This window comes from Tursiops truncatus, chromosome 3 (assembly GCF_011762595.2).
Source record: "Tursiops truncatus isolate mTurTru1 chromosome 3, mTurTru1.mat.Y, whole genome shotgun sequence".
Lineage (NCBI taxonomy): Eukaryota > Metazoa > Chordata > Mammalia > Artiodactyla > Delphinidae > Tursiops > Tursiops truncatus.
In genome coordinates, this window is record NC_047036.1 from 1,868,175 (window position 1) to 1,888,255 (window position 20,081).

Here is a 20,081-nt window from a genome sequence, read left to right on the forward strand (position 1 = left end):
CCCACTCCTGGAGCTGGAAGGGAAACCCAGTGGCTGATTCAAAAACGGACAAAAACCTCACGTAGAGGCGACATTCGGTGTCAGGCTGTGTCCTTGAGGGAAGCGGAAGAGTCCTTCAAGATGCAAACAGGTGATAGTTCTTCAGAAACAGGAGACTTCAAAAGCCTGTGTTCCCTGGATCGCCTAACGCAAAGGTAGCAAAGTCCTCAGAGCGCCCCCAGCAGGGGAAGTTTCCCTCTGAGGCCCCTCCACAAGGGGCAGTGCTGGTCAGGGGGGGGCCACTGGGGAGAAGACTGCAGGATGGCGGTGCAGGGCCCAGCTTGGCCTCACCTGGAGCAGCCCCCCGACCCCTGGTACAAACACAATGAGTTTCCGAGAACGATGTGAGTTGAGCAAGGGCTTCTGTGCCCCACAAAAATTAAGAATTCTGTTTCACAGATAAGTAAACAAAGGTCCCCAGGGATCAGCGCCCTCCTAGGAAAACAGAACTAGGACTCAGCTCTTTCCACTCAGCCCCGCAGTTCCGGTGATAACAAGAACGCGGGCCCCGGGAAGAGAGTCAGGGAGGGTGACCAGGAGGCACTGGGTGACAGTGAGGCTGAGAAGGCCTGGGCAAGGGTCGTTTGGCAGGGGGTGGGGGGGTTTGGTTATCCTTTGCTTATTCCTCTTCTGGTCCATGAGGATAGGGCCAGTCGCATCATGGCCCCCAAAAATGCCCACGCCCGGCTTCTCTGGAACCTGTGACAATGCTGCGTTTGGTGACAAAGGAGTCTCTGCAGAGGGGATTAAGGTAACAGCATCATACAGACTGCCGGGTAGGCAGACTCTCATCTTGTGCGCCCTTAAAATAGAGACTTTCCTTGCCTGGAGGCAGGAAAGCTGCAGGTGTTTGAAGCATGAGAGGGGCGTGACCGGCCATTGCTGGGGGGGCAAAGGGACAGCAGGAGAAGCGCTGGGGGGGGGGGGGGGCGTGGCCCTGCAGGAGCACAACAGGCCCTCAGCTGATCTCCTGCAGGAACACGGACCTCAGTCCTACAACCAGGACTACCTGAATTCTGAAAGCAACAGGAGGGGCTTGGACGTGGATTCATGTCAAGAGCCTCCAGAAAGGGGAGCGGCCCCGCCAAGACTTTGATTTCGGCGTGTGAGTCCCCAAGCAGAAGACCCAGTGCAGCCAGGGGTCCCTGGACTTCCGAGCTACAGAACTGTGTGTTAATACACGTGTGTGGTTTCAAGCTGCCAAGTCTGTGGTATCAAACATCATTACAGCAGCAACAGAAAACTAATTCAGGTGACGAAACGTCCTGGAGACACTTAGTAAGGAGGACTCAAGAGATGCTATAGGGGAGCACCAGGGAGGCCCCATTAAGACAGCCAGGCTGATTCTTGCCTCCTTAAAAATCAGCCAGTAAAGGAGAAGTCACCATTCTGAAAGAAAGGAACTCATGGTCCCTAGAACAACTTACTCACATAGAAGAAAATGACACAGAGGTTAAGTTTTTTTTTTTTAATTGACCATTTCCATACAAAATTTTGGGGGCCAGATGAACAAAATCCCTTTCATGATGATGATGATGATGATAACAGCAGTAAATATTTGTGCAGCACTTAAAAATCTGTGAGATCCCTTCACATCACTATTCCCTTCCATCCTCCACATTCCATGAGACATGTATTATTATTTATGTTTTATAAAACATATACATGTACAAGGGGGTCACCAAGAGTCAGAGAAAATCAGGAAAGTTCCCCACATCACACACACAGGCCTGAGCTCCACCGGGGCCGTGGCCTCCTTTGTGCAACGTCATCTCAGCTCCTGGAGAAGCAGCAGATCCCAGGCAAAGTGGTCCAGAGTCCCTGAGACCCCCTTTCCTTATGGCTTCCCAGACTCCCTTTCCACCCACATCCCCAAACTTCTTCCAGATGTTCCAGGAAGCTCTGCTCCCTCCCCAAGGGCTTCCCCCTTCCCCAGGCCCAGGTCTTCAAACTCCGGGCTCTGCAGCCAGGCCAGCCATGGCCATCCCTTCCCCCACATGGGCTTCCCCTTTCCTGGCCAGCGTCGCTGCTGAGAAGTGGTTCCCGACGGTGCCCCACACATCCCCAGCTGAGCGTGCACCCCACCGTGAAACTCACAGCTTCTGCCTCATGGACAATGTGTGCCTGCCTGCCCCCGGGCTCCAGCAGCTTGGGGGGCTCTCGCTTTGTCTCCCCAGGTCCCAGCCGGTGTTGGACCAGCAGGCACATGATCCTCACTGCCACACAAGGGGAAGAACAGCATCGTCGTCCTGGCCTGTACCTTTGAACGACAATTCCGGGCCAGACCACCTCTCCTCTCTCCAGCCGGGAGTCCCAGTACCAACTGCAAGGATATAAACTCCGACACCCCAGCTTGCCATCTGTGCTCCTATATTGACGTTGTGACTCCCTACTAGGGCTCAGACATTATGCTCCGTGGTGAGGACAAGATTAAAAGCAGCTCGGGAGGCTGTCGGTCTTACAGAAGAATGTGTTTGTGGTGAAGTAAAGCGTGGGAAGGGGGAAGGGGCTCTAGGAGGGCATGAGGTCCAGTCGGTGTGCCTGTGAAAGAGCCAACCCCAGGCAGTTCAAGGACCCTCCTCCTCCGAGTGCCCTCTTCCAAGTTTACAGCGAGATGGTGTGTCCTGCTCCCTGGGGTTGGGCGAGGCCCCGGGACTCATTCTAGGAAGGCTCTGTGAGTCCCTTCGGGGCGGAGGTATTTAATAGGCAGGACAAGACACCCCTGCAGAACTTTCTTGCCTTTTGCACAACAATTGGCAACATTCAAACTGGGTCCTTGAAAGATTATGATGAGCACAGCTTGGAGATTCAGGATGAGAAAGAAATAAATCTGTGGTTTTAAAGTACGGACATTTTAGGTTTGCTTGTCACTAAAAAATAGCTTACCGTAAGTGACACTAGAATTGGTACCAGCGCTGGGATGCTGTCACCACAGAGAATCTGAACTATGTCGCGCCGATTTAGGGGTTAGCTGCCAGCCAAGGAGGAAGCTGGTATTGGAGCTTGTAAGGGTGCCAGTCCGTCCTATGAGGTGGTGGAATATGTGATAAAGCCCTCGCCTAGGGCAACATGGATGGCATGTAATATACCTAGTAGACTGAAGGGATTGCATGATGGAAGGTTAGCATCATCTTATTGTTAACCTAGTTACTTTGGGCTGCATTGGAGATAATACTACAGGAAAGGTTTGAGCTCAGAAAAGAAAATGAGGAGTAGAGATCTGAGCCCAGAAATTAAGGGGCTTTCAGCATTAGAAGGTGCAACTTCTTCTCATCAAGGCATGGCCACCAAGCCCGTCGTTAAAACTTCAGAATAGATGCAGAGTCCTGTTGCCAGTGGATAAAATGTCTTGGGCACATGACTAAAGGCGTCCCTCCCACCAGAGCCAGACAGGCTTATGCAGATGGAGAGACAGAGACCCGGATGGAGAGACTGGCCAGGGGGCAAAAGAGTAAAGACAGCAGATCTAAAATGGACAAGAGGAAATGGGCACATAGAGCTGAATGGGATCATATAAGTAAGAAATTCATTATGTGTTGTGCTTTTTGTTTTTTTTTTAATTTTGGTAAAATGTACATGCGTAATATTTGGCATTTTAACCATTTTCAGGTATACAGTTCAGTGGCATTAAGGACATTTACATTGTTGTTCAGAGTCCCACCGTCCATCCCCAGGACTCTTTCGTCTTCCAAAGCCAAAGCGCTGTCCCCGTAAAACACTCATTCTCTGTTCCCTCTCTTCAAGCCTCTGACAACCACCATTCCACTTTTTGTCTCTATGCATTTGAAGGTTCTCGTCAATGGAATCACACAGTGCTTGTCTTTTTGTGATTGGCTTATTCCACATCTCATGATGTCGTCAAGGTTCATTCGTGTTGTAGCCTGTGTCAGAATTTCCTTCCTCTTTGAGAATAAATAATATTCCATCATCTTTTTTATCCATTCGTCTCTCAGTGCACACTTGGAGTGCTTCCACATTTTGGCTACACTGCAATGAACATGGATGGACAAATATGTCTTCTAATCTCTGTTTTCAATTCTTTTGAGTATTTACCCAGGAGTAAAATTGCTAGATCACGTGGCAGTTCTAATTTTAATGTTTTGAGGAGCCTCCATACTGTTTTCCACAGTGGCTAGACCTTTTTATGTTGCCACCAACAGTGTACAAAGGGATCCAACTTGCCTACATCCTCGTCAACTCTTTGCTAGTTTCTGAACCTTTTTGGTAGTAGCCACCCTCATGAGTATGAAGAGGTACCTCACTGTGGTTTTGATTTGCATTTCCCTAATGATTAGTGATGTTGAATATCTTTTCATGTGCTTATTGGCCATTTGCGTGTCTTCTTTGAAGAAATGTCTATTCAAGCCCCTTGACATTTTACAAATTGTTTGTTTCTTCGTTGTTGAGTTGTACCACTTCTTTATATATTCTCGATATTGCCCCTTGTCAGATATGTGATTTGCAAATATTTTCTTCCATTCTGTGGGTTACCTTTTTACTCTGTGTCCTTTGATAAACAAGAAAATTTATTTGGTTGAAAGATAACTGTCCTTCCAAAGAAACCATAAACTAGGGTAAAAAGACTGTAAAAGTTAAATGAGATTTGCATGTAAAACACTTAGCATAATATTTAACGCATAATATTTAACGTATTATCGTGTTCAATAGGGGTTAGTTTTAGTGTATACTTACTCTAATAATAAAACCATTGCTTTAAAAGTTCCAGAACTTTAAAAAATTTCCTTTTGGAATCATTTTATAAAACACATGTTTAAAATTTCAAAGATAATCTGTCTCATTATTCATAAACACATTTTATTTTAAGGCCCCCAAAAAACAGTACTGCTTTATTAGTTATGGATTTTGCATTGGAATTTTCTTTACCTGCTAAGTGTTAAGAGACTTTGGGCTAGTTCTTTGTACTAAATCTACTCTAAACCAGAGAATATTTGCCGTCACTGAAGTACATAAAACCATAGTACAATGGAGGTTCTGACAGCTCTGATCTTCAGTATCACAGCTTAAAATGGGCCTTGGGTTAAATGTCTTCTTTAAGAGAGAAAATATAAATGCAAAATCATAGTTCAGGTCAATATACAAACAACAGCCTTGTCAGTTGCCCTGTGCAACTGAGGAAACTCTACTGAGATCCTCAAGATTGTAACTGTGGTGTCGACACCCTCGGGTCCTCTGACGAGCCTGGACGGGAGGCATGTTCTCCTCTCCCGTCCGATCGTAGCCGAGTCACAGCCAGCGTCACCCACCGTAACCATCTGCAGGATTACGTGGAGAGGCATCAGAAACCCAAAGGTGATTTTGATGCTGTGCCACCGTTGAGCTGATGATGGGCATATTCTGTGTCACCGACAAAGCTCTGTAGTGACCTGAAAAGGAGAGAAGTTATTCATTTATTCAACCAGTAACTCTGAAGCTGGCAAGTGTTCCATCCTGGGAATGAAGTGTGCCTGGGTAAACAGTGATCCGATCGACCTGAAAACTATGCATGCTATGATGGAAACCAAGGTCTTCTTGTTGTTAAATCGCTGCAGAACAAGAGCCTTTCTGTTTATACCCGTTATCTGAAGATGGATCGTTCTGACTGGTGAGTTCAACAGCCAATCATTCAATCATGCGCTTCTTCAAAGACGATTTGCATAACTCAATCTGGAAACGTAGAACTGAGTGAAGTGCTAACAAGCTGGTCGTTTCACCTGGGTTTTCTTGCAGAAATATTGCTGCATTCGCTTCAGCGCTTCTATGTCTGTTTTTTCTTAAGCTCCAACCCTTAAATAATGATATACTTTGAGCAAGTGGCTGGCACGGTCTGTGCAGTGACACGGTCCTCTCGGCCAAAATAAATTCAGACAAAGAAATTAAAGTCTGCCTCTTTGAAATGTTCTGAGTTGCCCAAAGCCAGCGGTGAGCATAAACTATAAAATCCAAAGACGATGGATTCATTGGCTTACTCCACATCACAAAATTACCGAAAGCCAAAGAGGAATCAGATGAACGCCAAAGACCACATCTCACATGACATGATATTCTCAGGATGGCAGATCAAAGAGAACCTTTAGGAATGGAATTTAGCTTAAGTGGAAACTGGCAAAAGGACTTTGTGTAAAAGTTGTTGAATGAGACGACTCTTCTGGAAGTCACCACATTACCTGCTTGTTTTTTGTCCATTTCCCGTGGACAGAAGCATATTTGGGGAGATTTTAAAATTATCCCTGACTTGAGACTAAATAACAACTGGGTTTCATTCCATTTATAGCTGAGGTAGAAATAGGACAGTCGGGCTGACAAGTAAGCCATGGAGTTTGCCATTCCCTAACCCCGCTCAGCCCCGCAGCCTCCAAGAGCCCGGCAGTCAATATAAAGTAAGAAAAATGCGGTGCATGGGGGCTCCAAGCAGCTCACTGACTATGCTTGGAAAGCATTCTTTCTCCTTCTGAGATTAGTTTGGAAGATAAAATGCCCTTTCCTTCACAAAATGCAATGACAGGAGAGAGTCACAGTTGTGCTTTCTGTTTATTTTTAACATCTTTTTTGGTTTAAATAAAAGTTGGCAACCTTTCCTGCAGCCTACAATACAGTTATTTTAATTACCAGTTCTTGAAAATTGAGAAGCTCCAATCCATTCTCACAGGAAGCAAAAGCAATTTGCACTATGGTCAGGGGTTTGGGTTTGAGGAAAGTGGGCGGTGGAGACAGAGGGCGCGGTGGGAGGAGAGATGCAGGACAAGCTCTTGTTCCCCTGGGCTCAGGCACGCCTCGGGAGCTGGACGGCTCCCCCGGGCCCTTTGCCCCTCCACCCTCGGTGGGTCCATTCCTTTGTTCCAAACGCAACAGTGAAGCACCCGGTGGAGAGCAGCCGTGGAGGCGGAGAGTCTGAGGTACCAGGGAAAATTCTGACACATGGTTTCCGTTGGATGAAGAGGTCTTGCAAAGGGAAGACATCCCTCTGGATGTGGAGTGGTATCCAGCTCAGTTAGCTATAGACTCCACACATCAGGCCGTATAGAGCCTATGGGTGATGACGTAGCCTTGGTGGTGTCCTTCCAAAGATGCATAAATCTGGTGGACCGCGTACTGTCAGAGCTGCTGTGAAAGGCCAGCCAATCCAGCCGTGGAGATGTGGCTGCCACGCTCAGTGTGGAGGCCCCACTTAGCCCTGCAAACACTCTACCCAGTTACAGCAGCCGTGGCAGACAGACACAAAGGCAAGCAGAACTTTGAGATGCATAACTTCCAAACTCCAGGGCCTGGCAGCCTTGAAAGGCTCTGTGGTCTGTAGCTCGTCTGCCCACCTGTAGCTTGAAGGAAGTCTGGGTGGCCTTGACTGATACCTGCAGTGATCCACACTGGAGGCCAGCTGGCCTCACCAGGCTCTGGCCGCAGGTACACCATGTACAATGAATTCACTCATATAATCCTACGCTTAGACTCGCCCACGTTCTGTGCGTTATCTCAGTGCTGAGAATTTAAAAGAAAGAAATGATGGGTTGACCAGAAAAAGCTAAACAGAGTGGGGGACTTAGAAGCTTAGGCTCCCATCTGTACCTCCAGGTGCCATCATCAAAAAAGCCTTGCAGGGGGCTTCCCTGGTGGCGCAGTGGTTGAGAGTCCGCCTGCCGATGCAGGGGACGCGGGTTCGTGCCCCGGTCTGGGAAGATCCCACATGCCGTGGAGCAGCTGGGCCCGTGAGCCATGGCTGCTGAGCCTGTGCTCCGCAACGGGAGAGGCCACAACAGTGAGAGGCCCACGTACCGCAAAAAAAAAAAAAAAAAAAAAGCCATGCAGGTCACTGAGTTGATGAGTAGAGATGTTGAGACCCTGCCTGGAGAGCCAAGGTCATGTAGACAAGCAGAGATGCCCACAGGCATCACAGGTGTTGGGAGGGGACCAGGAGGAGCTCGACCCTCCCTCTGGAGAAGATCCCCCCTATTAGCCAGAAGTCCTTTTACCTTGTCAGTAGGAGGGGACCCCCATCCTTGGGACTCTATTTATGAAACGTCCTCAGAGGAACTTCTGAATGGGCTCAGCCAGATCAATGGCTCTTTGCTTAAACAAGTCCTTCGGGTGTTATCTTCCGGACACGTGCCTTTTTTTTTTTTTTTCCACAAATTAGCTGATGGAAAGCAGGAAACGCATGGGAAGTTCATACAGTCTGCGTCCTCTCCACCTCCGCAGTGTCCCTACCCTCTTGTCTCTTTTTCTCCTGCTCTCGCCCTTCAGACGTGGATATCACTTCCCGTGGACGCAGAAGCCACCTCACAGCCTTTCAGGAACAAGAAGGGGTGGAATTAAAGAGTAACTTCTACTTTGCAAATTGGATTTCAAATACTTAGGGTTTAAAAAAGTGCTACATGTTTATGAAAAAGAATGCAGGTTAAAATAATCAGATAGCAACAAAGAAGAAAGGAGAAAATCATCCTTTTGATGAATTTGTACATTTTGAATTTAAATATATTTTGTTAACTTCCTCCAAAAAATCTGCAGCAGGAGCTGTGACGTGGTGGTGTGGAGAGTGTCCACCTGGGTGTCACTTCTAGTGAAATGTTTGCCAGTTTAAAAATATAGACTTTTCATTTCAATTTCATTGACACTTTCTGCCATCAGCAGGGTTACAGACTTTTGATAGGTTTGAGGTCCTCTGCATGGTTGCAGCTGCTATTAAGTATCTGTTCTTCAACTTTGAGGATTTTTCTGTTGGGTGTGTATCTCCTTCTCGATTTGTCATAAATGTTGTATTTTTTTTTTCATTTTATTGTTTCTTCTCACTTGATTTTTCTTTTTATTTGCCCTAAGTAGGCTTTAGATTTTTATTAGTCAAATTTTTTATTCTTTTTCAGAATAATTCTGATCCATATTAGGGAAGTTCTTGCCAAAACTAGAACAACGTAACAAAAACACCCTTAATTTTCTTCCTAAACTTCTGTGATTTTATTTCTTTGTATTTGAATACTTTTATCCACCTTAAATTTATTTTTTGTGTAAGCTATAGATTCATATTTTATCAGATGAAGTTTTTACAGAGGATTTCTTTATATGAGATATTTCTTTTTCCCAAATGGGTAGCCAAGAGTGTCATGATGAAGAAAATATCCCATCATTTTCTGGTCAACATAAATGCCTCCTTTGTAATTTGTTAGGTGCCACTCTGCTTGTCCTCTTTCCTTGGACAAGGAACCCAATTCCCTTCATTGTTCTGTCTTTTCCTAGGCAAGTACTCAACGATTTTACTTACTAGGACTCCTTTTTTTGGGGGGGCCGGGGGCAGGGCCATGCTGAGTGGCTTGCAGGATCTCAGTTCCCCAACCAGGGATTGAACCCAGGCCCCCAACAGTGAAAGCCCGGAATCCTAACCACTAGGCCACCAGGGACTCTTTGGAAAGTAATATGAATAACTCTCAAATAACTGTTTAAAATAAGTCATCTATGGATAAAAATATGCAATGACTAATGTAAAATCGCACTAAGCCAATAATAGAAAAGTAAAAGAGAAACGTTTGTATCAACAAGCTGGAAGAAGTCACAGAGCCAGGATTATCAAATGCCATGTTGACACAAAGTCAGGAGAGATCACTAATACTGAGGAACGGAATCCGCCTTTGCAAAGAATGCCAGGGATGAGAATTAGCAAGGTAAAGTCCCAGGAAAACTGATGCTGTGCACTTGGGGTTAGCACACCGGCTCCACCTGTACTGGAGGGAAAGCCCTGGATCAACACAGCCTCTTGTGAAAACGACCAAGAGCTTTAATTCACCACAAGTGCAGCGTCAGCCAACAGGGTGAGTTTGGGCAGCACCAATGGAATTAGCGTCTCCATGGCAGCTGGGAGGTACACACGTTCCCACTCCATTCCTAGCCAACCTCCCAGCCCCCGCTGCTCCCCCGTGACTTCACACTGGGCCCCCCAGTAAACCAACAGCCATTTGGGGCAGGGCCTCTGCTCTCTATCAACTGCAGCTCTTGGTGGAGACCCAATAAATGTTTTTGGAAGTAATAATCTCTGTCTAAAAACTAGAACTTTCTTACAAGTATTTGCGATTTTCAACATGTTCTCTCAAAACCTGTGTTTAGAAAAATAACCCTTGTACCAACTGAAACTATGATATTTTAATAAGAAGACCATGAACCACTATCTAGATACCTTCTTAAAAGGTGCTCCTAAGAATATTCAATCTTCACTTGCATCAAGGAGGTGGAACACAGGTGGAAGGGAAGCAGGGACTCCCTTACCTTCTGTGAGGTGGAATGCAGGCAGCTTCTCAGTCAGGAGTGGTGGGTATCTAGGAATTGAAAATTGTGTTGGCAACACAAGACGCTAAAGTTGGTAACGAAATAGAAGATGCTACAGAAAAGAGAAAGGTTATAAGGATGTAAATCTGAACATATACCTGGATCTCTGCAGAAAATAAAAGACTAAAGCAATTTTCCCCTCGCTTAGAAAAACTGACCTAGTTTAAGAAAGTAAAAGAGACAAAAGGAAAGAGGAGCAAGAAGTTAGTGGAGGGACAGGAAGTGAGGGAAGAGGAGGAGAAACAGGAGAAACAGGGAATGAAGGATCGCACTGGTTTCTGGGAATATCGGATAAATGGATGAATTACCAGGAAAATACCAAACAAATTGCACCAGCTTTTAAGGACTGTCTATGCGCTCAGTGTCCTGAACCTAGGTCCAAACCTGCAGTGTCCCCAGCTGCGTGGACTGTCCTCAGTCACAACCCCAGGACAGTGCGGGGAAGCCCCACAGGTAAGAGCAACCTCGCACCACCACGTGTTCCACCAGTCACTGGAAGGAGCAGAGTCGTGTCCACATCCTGAGCTAAAGCTCAGAACACATCTTCTCCTGGAATCAGCTCCAGGGAAGTCAGCTGCGTTGCAAAGGACCAGCTGAGCTTCTTACGGTTTAGCCCAAGACCCTCACCACCGTATATAGTGCTGTCTTTGGAACTTGCACATGAACTTTTGGAGTTCAACCCATTCATAAACTGAAGACTGCTCATCCTTGCCGCAAACATATTCGCCCACTCCTGGGATGACAAGCGCAGCAGCTGTGAAACCCGCCTTTGATGTGAGCCTAATTGATTCCAAATACTTCCTTTGCGAGCAGAGGGCCGGGAACTTTAGAGTGGAGTCCTTGGATCTTCCTGGGCTGGATCTGCTTAAACTCCTCCTGCTGGCAAGTGCAGGCTGTGGCTGCCTGAAAGCCTTTGACCTGGACGTTCAATTGCAGACGTGGATATGGTCCACCCAAGATAAAGTCACACAATAACCATGCGGGGATCATTTTTTTAAATCTTTTAAATTTATTTTAATTTTGGCTGCGTTGGGTCTTCATTGCTGCGTGTGGGCTTTCTCTAGTTGCGGGAGCGGGGGCTTCTCTTGTTGCGGAACACGGGCTCTAGGCGCGTAGGCTTCAGTAGTTGTGGCGTGCAGGCTCTAGAGCGCAGGCTCAGTAGTTGTGGCGCATGGGCTTAGTGGCTCCACGGCATGTGGGATCTTCCCGGACTAGGGCTCGAACCTGTGGCCCCTGCGTTGAAAGGCGGATTCTTCACTGTGCCACCAGGGAAGCCCCAGGCGGGGATCTTAAGAGCCACGTGCTGACTCCGACCCAGGCTTGTCATTATTTCAGCCATGTCAACACTCCCAGCTCTGCTACTCCACCATTTTAAGTGACTGATAAAATTACACAGTTGCTTATTTACTTGTCTAAACACAGCCTGGAAAGTGTCAGGTTGTATCACAACGTTTAATTGCTACCAAAATAGGTGTGTGTCAAGTAAACAGTTACAAATAAACGGAAGTTATTGTTCAGAAAATGGATTAATTAGTATTTAATTGCTATAACTTACAATTAATCCCTTAATATTAGGAATGCAAGCTTGTAACAAATTAGTGAGAACAAAAAAATGCATCAAGGAATGAGAGGTCCTTTCCCAAATCCATAACCCATGAGAGCGCCCAACCCCCTGCAGACTTGACTGGAGCTGGTCAGGAATCTCAAGGTCTTTACACTGGTCAAAACTCAGTTTCTCTTTCCAACCTCAGAAGTCATTTTAAATGGTTAAGGTGGATTCGGCATCCACTCTGATGACTCAGAGGTGAGGCAGATGCGGGCGTCTTCGACTGAGAGCACATCTGAAAATAATTGATTTGCCGGGAAGACGCGTTTAGTAAGGCGTGTTTGCAGGGACGCAAACCCCAAATGTTCTCTACCTCCGCGGATGCTTCCGGCAAGTCTGAAAGCTCGGGCTCAAACCAGGCGAGTCTTTTCTAAACAGCTCTGTCCAGGGGGCCGGACATGTTGCCCACAGGCCTCGCTCACCACTCGGGAGCTGGGCCCCCTTTAGGATGAATGCATTCCCAGTGCCCACGCCTGACATCGCCCAGGAGACTCAGGTGGGACCCCTACCCAAGTCATTGGGAACCCAGCCGGCTTCGCCTGGTAACCAGGCCCCCGTCAAGGCTGAAGCTGCCCCGCAACCTGGGGAGCTGAGTCCAGCTGCTTCTTAGGAGATCAGAACCCCACACACGATGGGTCCCAGGCAGAAGTGGCTCCCGCCCACCCCCTCCACCCACCGCCTGCTTTTTAAGGCCTTTCTGAATTGTTTGCTGTCAGCAGAACAAGTGTGTGCCCTGCGATCCCACAGACAACAAAGCCCCCAGCGGCATTTCACGCGGGTGATGTCACCCAGGTAAAATTGTACTGACAAGCTTTTAATTAAAGTTTTCCCACACATCTTTCCACGGGTCCCCGGAGCAATTATTCATTATGTGCCGACTGCCAGCCAATTGTGAGTTGGGAGGGAAGTGTTTTATTTTCAAAGCTCTTGCTGACGCTAGAGAACACTCTGCTATACAGTCTGTTTACGTTTTCACACACACACACACACACACACACACGGTCTCGCTCAAGGGGAAATGGCCATGCAGGGTGTTTAGCATGCATGGCAGTAATTAAATGTGTCTGCTGTTAAGATAAATAAAAGGGGGGGGGGAAGCACAGCTCTTCTGTAAACAGTCCCCCATCCCAACCAGGTCCCCCCAGCCTGGCAAGGAGAGATGTTTCCAGGAAGGCACAGGTTAGAACAGATGTGGGGACCCATGGCTGGGGGAGGGAGGCGCCTGGGATCACCCTGAGCTTTGCCAGAAGGAAAAGGGCCCTCACTGTTGAGACAGCAGGCCGGTGCCCTGTGCGGGGCCACTAGGAGGGAAGCAGGCTTTTGTCAGCACCTGAGACACAGACCCACCTTTCGTAGCTGAGAACCTGCAGGAAGGAGCCCAGACGTGGAGAGCAAGACTGAGCTGGAGATGGTCGGGGCTCCCCGGGTCCCTGGTTCCTGCTGGTGGAGCTTCTGCGGAATCGGACTCTTCATCCCATCCCTGTGTCACCAGGACAAACTCTCCAAAACCTGGAGAGGAAGGAAGGGAGGAGCCTGCCCGGGAGAGGTGACCCCGACCTTGAGTCTTAGAGGATGAAAGTCCATTTGCACAATGATCACCGCACGGGGCCACTCTGGACACCTGTCAGGCTGGCCTGGTGCCGTTTGGGAGCTACGGGGCCTGCAGAAGCGGCTTCCCCTTCTGAACGCACCCCTCAGTACAGGGGAGACTCCACACACCTGCCTGGCCTCCCCGGCCTCAGGGTGGGGACGAGGGTCTGTGACCACCTGATCTCAGAAAGCGTGAGCTCACCGAGGGTCCCCCAGTCATGAACTGCCGAGACCCCCTTTTGCTCCCTCCCGTCGTGGCTCCAAACAGTGGAGCAGAATGAAGATTGGGAACCTCAGCCAGGTGTGCTTGGGCCCATGATGCCCCCATGCGGTCCTACCTGGGGCCCTGCTTCCAGACGCCCAGAAGGGCTTGACAGAGACTCTGGCTTGGGTGGAAGCAGGTGCCCTCGGGCAGGCCCATGACAGGTATTTTCACACCTCAGGCCGGCGGGCCCATAGCACTTCCCCTCTCTTGGCCCATCTGTCTGTCAAAATCAACTGTGAATTGGGAAAAGAAAATGTATGCATATATATGCGGCCATCTGGAAAACTGTCCCCTCTCCCGATGCAGAAGTAGGAGGAGATGTCGGGACCACAGCCGTGGCACCATGGAGGGTGTCTGGTGCCTTTTAAGGGCCAGCCCCTGTTCTCAAACCATCGCCTGATTGGGCTCGTACGCTGAACCAGATCCTGCATTCCTGGGCCACAGATATGCGGGGGGACTTAGGATACGTCCATGGCGAGCGACTGGGAATAAGCTCACGTTCTCTTCCCTTGACATTGACCGAACAGGTTTGGATTCCCACTGGTCTTGCCTCAGCCACCCTCTGGCCCCCTCCGTTGGAGCCTGACACCCACTGACCCCGAGATGTCAACCAGTGAACTAAAAAGAACTTCTGTCTCACACGGGCACGATGGGAAACAGGACTGGGATTCACAGCATGGATGCAAGGGTGCTCAGGAAGCCCACTGTCCCCGCCACTCTGGGCAGATGTCCCCCCTCCAGTGTCTGACATCACGTTTCACGTTGCTGGGCAGGGAAGCAACATGGACTCCTCCCACCCGGCTCAGGCCCCAACCTGCACAGAAGTGACCACAGTCATCTGAAGAGGCAGTTCCTGAAACAATTCAACCGATGCTCACTACTATCCTAGGTGCAGGGCGTTGTGCTAGCGGCTAACATCACAATGCTGAGCGAGACACACTAGTCCTGTCCTCCTGGAGTCCAGCTATGGCCACAGACACTGAGCCAAGCACAGAGAACCTCTGGATGGGGGCCCATGGACGCAGTAGCAAGCCAACCCTGGGCGTCAGGAAAGGCTGGAACGCCGAGAAGGAATTACTTGTCAAAGGGAAAAGCAGAGAAGGCTCCACGCACAGTTACCAAGGCCAAGGAGAGAGAGAGAAGGGGAGAGACTGAGAGTGAACTAGAGACAGAGCCCTCAAGCGTCCAGGTAGAGCTCTGTGTTTGAGGCTCGAGTCCATCAAAGGAGAGCAACAAAGGAAGGTGGGGCTGAGACGCCAAGCCTGGACAGAAGCGCAGGCCCGAGTCCCCGGGGCCTCAGATAACACTCCAGGGTACCTGGCTTTGTGATAGAAGCAGCTGGAGCCCCTAAAATTGTGAGCAAGAAAGAATACAATTCACCTTGCGTTGTAGAGCGAACTTCCTAATGGCTGGAGGTACAGTGGACAAGAGAGGGGTGTGGAGGAAGCAGGGGGCCCTTGGGATGCTTGACAGCCCCCCCCCCAGAGTGGGAGGGGTCCTCTGAGACAGAGCGGAGCCAGTGGGGGTGGAGAAGGGTGGGCACAGCTCTGCAGAGCCCGTCATGTGAGCTACATCGTGGGAATATGTGTGTAAACACAGGGATGGGTGGATGGATTCCATTAATGAATGAGTAGAAAATCGTTTGCCCTCAGCTACCTGGCAGTTTCATTATTTGGAATTGGTTTAGTTAATTTTAGTTTGGCATAATGCATGAGGTGATTTAAGAAAAAAAAAAAAAAAAGCAGCCACAGAAGTCTTCCTCGCTCCTCCCCTTGAGCTGTGGGCCACAAGCCCCCTCCCCTTCAACCCTCAGTGGCCAGCATCCGCTCCAACCCACACAGCACTGCATCAGAGGCACATCTTACACATCTGAGGCTAGTTTAAAGCACATAACACGGCTTCCATCTTGCTCTTTTGAGCCCTGGAGTTGGAGAGTCCATCGGGTTGAAGAAGTTCAGCCACATGGAAGCATTCTGGCTGACAGTTCCAGCACCAGACAGTTTTGCTGAATTTTTCTTCAAATCATTCCCCCCCTCCCCCAGCCCCATCCTATGGGTCAGGACAAACTTGGTGTGTTTCTGTCCAGACGCTGCAAATCAGAGACACACCATCTCCTCGGTGGGCTGTTTAAATCCTTAGCTCCCTGAATATATTAGCAAATTTCAATGGTTGTTTATGCCCCTAAGTTCTGGGTGATTTGCCTTGCATCAGTAGGAACGGGGACAGAATTTGACAGCTGGAAGTGAGATGCCACCATCATGAAAACCTAAAATACACTGGTTTTCAGGGTCTTGAGGAGACTGTTGGCGGAAGCCAGACCTGTGTCATAAGAGGTGTCAATGAAAACTCAATAAAAAGTGAGGAAAATGTTATCAGAGGAAAGATGACCCTTGCTATTCAGTGGTGGAAATGTTAGCAAAATTATTGCCTGAAATAATGGAGAAAATAGCAAATGCATACAAGGAAATGATGGATTTGTCTATGGAAATATTTAGGCAGAATGCTGAAAGTGTCAACTGTTTTCTTTTTAGATGAACATCATAAGGTAAGGAGAAAGAAGGATGAGTTGCAGAAGGAATTATTCGGGTTTCAAGAAGGATTCAGAGGAAATATAAACAGGCAGGACTTGCTGGCTTTGAAAATAAACTATTTCACATCTTCAGTTTCTCCAGAGAAAGATTTAAGGCAGTCCTTCACAGGCTCTTTCAAACTAACTTATCTTCTAAGAATCCCAAGACACAAACCTTGCTTATTAAACAATAGGGCTTCTATGAATTTTTAAGATGTTTCCCACTCTGTGCACAAAGGGAGCTCAAGTTAGAGGACTTATCTTGAAAATTTTGTGGATGTGACTTTTGACTATATGGATTATAAAGTGATACAAATGAAACCCACAACATTTTTAAAGAAATTGTATCAAGTTGAACTGAAATAGTACAAAAACAGTAACAAAAAAGAAAAGAGCGTTTGGAACTAAAACATTTAACATCAGGAAGTAGGCTGAGTAAGCTATTCAGTTACAAACTCAGGTCATTTCTTGTAGAAAAGGACGAATGACTCTTTTGCACACAGGGCTTTTGATTTTGTTTGTTTTTTTTTTTAATTTTTATTGGAGTATAGTTGCTTTACAATGTTGTGTTAGTTTCTACTGCACAGCAAAGTACAACTATCCGTATAAATATATCCCCTCTTTTGTGGATTTTCTTCCCATTTAGGTCACCACGGAGCACTGAGTAGAGTTCCCTGTGCTATACAGTAGGTTCTAGTTAGTTATCTATTTTATACATAGTATCAATAGTGTATATGTGTCAATACCAGTCTCTGATTTCATCCCACCCCCTTCCCCCCTTGGTATCCATATGTTTGTTCTCTATGTCTGTGTCTCTATTTCTGCTTCGTAAATAAGATCATCTATACCATTTTTTTTTCAGATTCCACATATGTGCGTTAATATATGACATTTGCTTTTCTCCGTCTGACTTCCTTAACTCTGTATGACAGTCTCCAGGTCCATCCACGTCTCTGCAAATGGCACAGGTCTTTATATCGGGAGGAGCTGTGTGCAAGGAACCACACACAGTTGCCTCATCCTCACAAGGAGCCAGAGCCTGGCGCCAGAATGGCTGAACATGGTCTTGACCTGTTTTGCGCAAGAGAAGGATGTAAACAATTTGTGACCAGAGGACAGGCTGTAATATTCTTTTGAAGGAAAATGGCCATGAATTTCTTTGACAGTCCTTCAACTGAGATTCAGGGCTCTGTCCCTTCTTCTTAAATCTGGGAGGGCTTGTGGTTGTTTTAACTAAGAATACAGCAGAAAGGATACTTGTGATTTCTGAAGCTAGTCCCTGGCAATTACCCAGGCTTTCCCTGGCTCACTGGAACCCCCAGTATGGACCCTGAGCCACCCAACAAGGAGCTCCACTGCCCTGAGGCTGCTGGGCCACAAGGAAGCCCAAGTAGAACGAGGAGACCATAGCACCTGGTCCACAGTCAGCTGAGACACGTGAGGAACTGAATCTCCAATTTCAGCCGCAAACCAAGGAACAAAATGCAGCCACCGGCTGCTGCAAGAGGCAAGGAAGGAGCCTGGAGCCTCCAGAGGGAGCGCGCGTGGCCTTGCAGGGATCTTCATTTCAGACTTTGGGGCTCCAGAGCTGTGAGAGAATGCATTTCTGTTGTTTCAAGATACAGCGTTTGTGGTATTTTGTTACAGCAGCCCCGGGGAATGACTGCAGTGATCCTTCCTCCAGAATGTGTGTGAGGAGGAAGTGCCCTGTGATGCAGCCTGAGGCCTGGGCCACGGTGCAGCCTGGTCAGCGTTAGCTGCCACTGCAAGTCCACCAGCCCTGGGGACTGGACGTCAGGGACAAAGCACGGAGAGGTGAGGTGGACGCGGAAACGCAAGGGCACAGTGGTGAACCCGCCATGCCTGCACGATGACACGGGCAGGCGCGAGAATGCCCGGGGTGTGAGGGCCAGGGCGGTAGGGCCCCCGCAGGGCGGGTGAGCTAGGGTTTGAGCCAGCTCTTGTCTGCTCCCCCAGATGCTAACCATCCTTGGGCAGGATCAAAGTGCTGGTCAGTCAGAGCTGGTGCAGGTCTGTGTGCACGGCCAGCTCGGCCAGGACGAGGACACCGTCAAAGGCTTAGACGTCAGCCCCTCAGGAGTGCTCACTGCCCACAACGACTCTAGGACTCACGGTCCACAGTCCTTCCCAGCGCTTCAGGTAACACTGGAAATGAGGTGCCATCCTTCCTGTAAACAGACTTGATCTCTACGGCTCCGTCATCCAAGGAGACGCTCAATTACCGGGGCTAAATCAACACTCAACAGTGGAGGACCTCTTAGTGCAAATCCCTGTCTTCAGGCTTGAACTTTTCTCTGGAATTTCTCCCATCCTTTCCTTCCTTTTTCTCTGCTCCACGCCCCCCCCCCCAATCTTTTCTTCTTTCTCTCTTTCTGTCTTTCTTAATATTCTTTGGAAGCTCTTGAGACATACAGAAAGAGGTTGGGAAACACAATTCCCCTGCAGCTGTGGGCGGATGGACTTGCCCTCTCCCTCCGTACTCAGACTCTGTATGGACCACAAGGCTGTGTTGTGTTTTCCTTTGGTCCCTTTGTCTGTCTTGTTCCTCCTGTTTTCAGGTAACTTTATGGAGTCCAGAAGTTTAATGTTGCATGAATATGAACAGCAACACTATCTAAATAATTGGATCTGACTCTACAAGATTCACTGGGTGGCATCATTTGAGGACTCACATCTCCAGGAGAAGTGCTGGCCCAGGAATCACGCATGTCCAGCTGCAGCGGCACTGAGAGAGCTGTGCAAACTGAAGGGAGGACCCGTCCCCGCAAATGCACACGTCACCAAGTGCCTGGCCTGAGCCCTGACTGTCTGCCCACCCAGCAGAACCACGAGGAAGAGTCAATCAAAAACTAATACAGAAAGCTTTTCCGTCTACCCACGAGGCAGAGTACACCCAGACTTCCAGACTCTTAGATGCTGAGAGGTTCCAACCACCCCCCTCTGTGGTAATGGAAACGAGCCTGGATCCGTCCCTGCCGCCTGCTGGCCCAGGCCCCAGCTGCTACCTTGCCTTCCCAGAGGGGTAGCCTGCTCCGTGACGTGGGGACACATGCTGGTCCAGGATGGAGGGCAGGCCCGACACACCACAGCGAGCACCTTGACCTTGTGGGCTTCCCCGTGGGCTCATCACGGCTGCGGTTGGGAGGTTCCCAGGGGGTCCAGGAGAGAATGAAGTCAATGATGTGAGTCAAAAGGCCTGAGGACCCTGGCTCCATGGAGATGACCTCAGCCTGCCCTGACCCAGGGCAGCCACTGATGGACCAGACCTGTGCACCAGACCTGGGACAGCCGCTCCGAGAGACGCGGCCTGAACTTCTGCTCTTGGGGGAAACGGCCGAGATGAGGTTTTCTCACCAAACAGTTTTCTGGTTTTGTTTTTATTTTCTTGCTGGTTTTCTGGGAAGAGCTGCTTTTTCCTCTCACGAGCTGCTTTCTCTGCTGCCTGCAAGAATACTGGAAACCAAGCGAACCCGCCTTTTGGGTTATCCTGGTGTTCACTATCCAGACGCCTCCTGAGTTTGGACAGGTGTGTTAATCACATTCCCAGGCTCTCAGGCTTCGGCTTCCAGAACTATCTTTAACCTGCTCTGCAGTGGGTGCTGACCAGCGAATAAATGGTGTCGCCGCCCCGTGGGCTCGGAGAGGAATGACGTCATGGAGAGAAACTCAGCCAAGTGAGGTGAGGAGAG